The sequence below is a fragment of the Herpailurus yagouaroundi genome, unplaced genomic scaffold, assembly GCF_014898765.1.
Source record: "Herpailurus yagouaroundi ecotype Mexico unplaced genomic scaffold, PumYag 163, whole genome shotgun sequence".
In the NCBI taxonomy this organism is placed as follows: Eukaryota; Metazoa; Chordata; class Mammalia; order Carnivora; family Felidae; genus Herpailurus; species Herpailurus yagouaroundi.
The window spans coordinates 55,025,519-55,031,127 of record NW_024412404.1 but is presented as its reverse complement, the minus strand read 5'-3'; the positions used below and the strand labels follow the sequence as shown (position 1 = coordinate 55,031,127).

Sequence of the window (5,609 nt, the reverse complement as noted above, 5' to 3'; positions counted from 1 at the left end):
AACTATGGTACCTGATGGGCCTGGGGAGGAAGAGCGCAGGGTGATCTGGGCGGGCGGGTGGGTGTCACGGCAATCCTGTGTGAAACACCGGTCTGCGGTGGTGAAGCCGGATCAGGACATGGGGAGAGGGTCGTGGAATGTGATGTGCCCCCAGACCGCGGGGTTTCTGGCTACCTCTGTGTACCTGGTAACGAACAGCAGTTTTGGCATTTAAAATCCCCACCTCTTCGTTTTCTCAGCTCAGGATCGCTGCCCGTGTCCAGGCAGAAAACCGTGAATGCAGGCTGGATCTGGCCGGGGGTAAATGGTGCCCCAGGCAGGTCTGCGGCGGGCTTTGGGCAGGCGGGCGAGCCACTCAGGCCCCGATTCCACATGCTGTGTAGACTCCAATTACCCGAGGACTTAAGAGATCAAACAGCCCAACTGTGCTTCACAATGAAAGAGGAGGTCTTGATTTTACTTTGTGCTACACCCTCCAGCCAGACCGTGCAAAAACAATGCGTTGCATTGATGTCCTCCTGAGCCCCAAACCTTCCTGAAATTGTCTCCGTCTATCCCAGCAACATCGCCGTAAAGGGGACAGGGGACTGCTGAGGACATCATGGCAACCCCAGATGTCTTCCACCACATACTCCTACCTTGCCATGGACAGGGAATTTTCGAAGGCTTCTCTATTTTTATTTTCAGGTATACTTCGAGGTGTCGCGTTGGCATGTGAAGAAAATTGTGTGCAGCAGCCCTTGGCTGAGCTGTGGCATGAACACAGGGGACCTGATAGAAAACAGGGAAGTCAGCAAGGCACCAAAAGACAGAGACTAGAATTTTGCCAATTTTATTTTTCTGCTCCCTCCTAACACAGTTAGGATTTACAGTGAGCAACAGCACAGCCCTAAAACAGTCTGATTTCCTTTTAAGTGAGGATGTCAGTGATTAGGTGAATATTCCAGAAAATGCAAATCACTTTGAACATTTAAGAATAAGGAAAGCAGAAAGGTTGGGGGGGGAAAACTTTTTTGTAGACGTCTCAATAGGTAGGCAACAATAGAGACCTAAGCCCACAAATCTGTTTTCACATATCGGTATTTTTTCCTAATACTTCTAGCTTTCAGACAATGGATTTTTAATTAAGGATAGTGTACCAAAGCAATGAGCCATTTCAGGATTTTTTTTTTGATTGGTGACTTCATGTGTGTAACAATCCGGTTTTTCAGGTTGCTCCTCGTTCACAGTCTTTTCTAAAAACAAATGATACGTACCTTAAATCATTCAATGTTTCCCTAAAAATAAATAGCCCCTTGACAAAGTGAAAATAAATGTTTGAGCTGTGGCTGAAGCTTTATCACAACGTAGAGATCAGGATGATAGTTCAAAAGGCAAATGCAAATACATTTTAGGCTGAGCCTTGTACACCGAAAGCATGTATTTGTGGTGGAAATTGACCTTAACATGTAGTATTTTCGATTTTGGAACTGATAGGCTAAATCATTTTGTATTTGATGGTCTTAAAAAGCCGTTCACATTGCTTTGAAAGCAGCGTTTTTCAAGCACTGTAAACTTGCTAAGGTAGAAATCTAGACAAGCAAAATTACTTGCTCTGGGAGATTCCTAAACACTTTGTCTTGATTTTACTCTCAAATATTGAATGCTCTGCCAACCGTTCCACTATACACATACACTGCTTATTTAGTTAATTTTTTTTTTTGCACAATTTACGCCTAAATGACTCTGACTTGTCTTGGGGACATTTAACGTGGGTATACTGGAAGAAGAACTCAAAGTGTTCAATGTACTTGAGACTAATTGACAATGCAAACTGCAAGCGGGAGACATTTATTTTCCACTACTGATCTTGGATTTCTTACCTCTTTTACTGTAGCAGACCTACCTTAGACCGTTGAATATCAGATTGTTGGTAATTGTGAAATGTGACATTGTAACCCAGTGCAAAACGTCGTGATGGTGCACATGTGTAAGAATTAAGACGTCTTATGAAGTAGCATCAAAATGCTGGATAAAACTAGGCACCCGCCACAGAGTCTCCCCCCCGCCCCGTGCAAATTCGGCAGTGGTAAGCAAGTCCTGTGGGTTGTAGAAGTCATGGCCAGATCATGGATTTCTGTACGCAGTGAAAGCTCCCGTGGGGAAAATATAGCGGGGAATGTCATGCTACTCACCTTGCTTTTACACCACGTTTGTTGCAGGCAAAGTTTTCTCCAAATTGCTTTCCACTTTTGCTTGTCAGCATCCAGAAAGAAACAGTTTCCCCCACTAGTTACTTCTTAGTTATCCCCAAGGACACAGAGATCTTGGAAGATAATTTGGCATGCTTTCTTCAGTGTTTCCCCTTAGCCGAAAGCCTTAAAGATGGACAGATGTACATTGGTGGCCCGATAGGCGCTGAAATTTAGAGCCGACGAGCTTGCTCCAAAAGCCTTTCCTATGGAATGAGCACAGTTTCACATATCGCCACTAGATGGCGACTGACAACCATTTGTATCAGCCACGCTTGGCTTCCCATCTGTCAATAACTCGCCAACGTGTCCTAAAACAACTCCTCTAAGACAACCTCACTCCCGGATTCTTATTATCATTTCAACCTTTATGTAGAAATTTAAATGGTTCTGACTTCTGTTTTGGAAGTAGAAGAAATCCCCACCGGAAGAGACTATGTGGGAAAGCACACGGTTGTGTTTATTATACAGCAACGTTAATAAACATTGGCACTCACAGCTGAATTAAGACATAGATGTTAAATGTCGATGTGTATCCTACCCATTTATCTCCCAATGCTTCAACACACGTTTATTAAATGCCTGTTGGATGCAAAATGTTACTTGCGCTTCTGAAATGTCGACAGAACATTTTATTGCCAGAAATTAATACGAGTATCAGCAAAGAAAGACACCAATTCCATGTTGTGCAGTTGGGCCATTGATATCATATGAAATTATAATATGAATTATATTTAAAGGGAAATATATGCTGAATTCCAGCAACTCCATTTCTTGATGGATTGATTCAACATCTCGATGATGTTGAATAAATCTGCATGTCAGGGACAGAAAACAAAAAAACAAAACCAAAAACATACGAAGCACTTTGTAAATTCACTTCCCCCTGCTAGCAAAACATAATCCCCCTTGCCTTAATAAATTGTAAACTCCTGTAAAGAAAATACATTAATAAAATATACAAGCTGTACAGTGGGGTCAGTTTTCTCTTTTGTGTCCTTTGTCACCAAGTATAGGAATGAGATATCTCAAAGCAAAAAAAAATTTTTTTTTTTTTTGGTCTGTTTGCTGACGGGCTTTAATAATAACACTGGCTTCATCACAAAGTGTTCAGGAGGATGTGAGAAGACTCCTTCAAAAGTTAGCTCCACACCTGTGGAGATACTAAAAGAATCTCTGAGAGTCTCTCCACTTTTAAGAAGCAATGATTTTTTAAAAATGAGCATTTGAGTCTTTTCAAACCATCTCAAAATAGGTGTGATATTGCTTCTAAGCCAGCCTCTAACCAAAAGAAAAGAATGGTCTCATTTTAGAGTTACTGGCTGTTTGTTTGAACTGAGGAATTAGTTGCATTTCAAAATAAAGACATGCCTAATGAAATGATTAAAACATACAGAGCATTAAATTATAAGCAGATGGGAGTTGGGGGGGGGGAGTTTGCTAGAGAGCTGCGTCCAGGAAAGCTGACAGCTTTGGGTTTTTCTCAACAATACAGAAGATGATTGTTTAAGCAACAGAAGATAAGAAAACAACCCCTGAAAGATAATTTTTTTTTTTTTTGGATAGACAAGAGCCAGAAAGTAAAGTCCATGTATATCATAAGTGTTCAAAGAGACAGAGAGTCCTGTTGAAGGACGGTGGATATTCACAATGAGGCCTGGAAAGGCAACCAGGAAATTTGCAAGGGTATCAGAGTAGTGAGAGGTCCTAGGAGAACGAGGAGGATCAGACAGACCCAGGATAAGTCACGGTTCAGGGTTTGGATTCTTCATAAGAAAGTCAGACGTCTCCCCGGCTGTTGTCTGGTCCCAGTTATTCATGAAACGCCTTCTCTCTTCCCTCCTCCCTGAAATTTATCATTTTAAATGCTGCTCTGTATAGTTAAAAAATACTAGTTTGATGAGATGGAGTTTAGAATGGTGAAAAAAGAAGTTCAGCAAATCCAAGCAGTTCATAGACTGTGCAAATCGTCTGTTAAGTGGCACTTTATGGTTCAGCCGAATCCATGAGAGTTTTATCTTGAATTTCTATCAGGCTGCATTCAGCAGTAGCTGGTTCCCTGGAAACGGGCATTAAAAAAAAAAAACAAAAAAACAAAAAAACAAAAAAAAAAAACCTGTGTTGTGTCTCTATCTTTCCTGGATATACAATGGCAGTTTCGACCCATTTGAGCTGCCTTCCCAGACAGTAGCACTGATTGTCTTCGACTGTGGGTTAATGGATGTAGGTCTAGAGATCAAGGAAATAAACCCTCTAAGATTTTGTCTAAATTTTAAAAGGCATCTCACCTTCCTAAGTTGTGTGTCTTCTTTGTCCTGGATGTCTGCAGGGGAGAAGACAGCACCACCATGGTGACCGTGGCTTTCACCCAGGGCCACGGCCAGGTTGACAGTGGGGGCTTGGGTTGTTTTCAGAATTGAAATCACCTCTTGTTTTAATCACAGAAAAAAACACACTGAAGAGGAGTGCGGCGCACGCGCGCACGCACACACACACACACACACACACACAGACACTCTCTCCAGGGAGGAATCTGCTGTCCTCGTTCTATTTCGGGTGAGACCTTGTCCCCCGTCCACGCAAGCTGCCCATGTGTGTCTACAGCACTTTCCTGTCCGGCCTCATGGCAGAGAGCACGGCTCCGAAAACAGACGGATTCCAGGGGAATCCTGTTTCTCCAGCACCATCTGTCGACACCGAGCAGGGTTTGAGCCTAAACTCGGAGGTGCAAGCTATCGATTTCACCCTGCCTCCTGCCTTATTAAAACTCTCCACGCCACCTCTGCCGGGAGACAATGGCTATGTGTTTGGGAATCGAGGGAGTAGGTCTCCTTCCCAAATAAGTTGTTCCATTTACTGGGAAGGGTGGGGTTCAGTGGAACGCTTAGCTACACCGACCACGTGGCCCCGGCAAGGGAGGAGTCGCATCCCTTCCCACATTCCCTCCCCAGCTCCCGACCACCGTAAGATCTTACTCTTTTGCCTTTGATTCTTAAAGGTCTGTTGTGGGTGTCCTACAGTAAGCCTCATCCAGTACTTGGAAAGTGATGTACAAAGTTAACATTTATATTTAAAAAATACAAGGGCATACCTACTGGAATTCTACCTAGAGAGATGCACTCTTTGGAACTTTGACACTGTTTCCATGCCTCTGTGAGAAAATGACATTCTTGAGGGGATTCACAGCTTTTGCCTTTATTAGCTACTGGCCAGTGGAGGGCGGGGGCCCAGGAGCTGGGACCGGGGTGGGGAACCAGTTGGCAGCTTGGTGAGGAAATGAGACGGTACCCAGTGGTGTTCCTGGTAGGGACAGACGTGACGTCGGTTGCCTTTCCATCTGTGGGTGCGTGGCCCTGCACGCCTCTTCCTGGTCCCTCC

At 43.7% G+C, this 5,609-nt stretch overlaps 1 long non-coding RNA gene across 2 annotated transcripts; it reads right to left on the bottom strand.

Annotated features, from left to right (window-relative positions):
* Positions 1 to 816: 816 nt before the first annotated feature.
* On the bottom strand, positions 817 to 5,326 carry LOC121037560 (uncharacterized). Of its 2 annotated transcripts, none has more exons than XR_005793836.1 (4): positions 5,207 to 5,326; positions 4,520 to 4,659; positions 2,175 to 2,437; positions 817 to 1,235 (listed from the first exon to the last, which is right to left on the bottom strand). It is a non-coding gene; the product is annotated as an uncharacterized LOC121037560 (long non-coding RNA). The 2 variants fall into 2 exon arrangements; XR_005793837.1 differs by having other exon boundaries at positions 4,520 to 4,554.
* Positions 5,327 to 5,609: the final 283 nt, after the last annotated feature.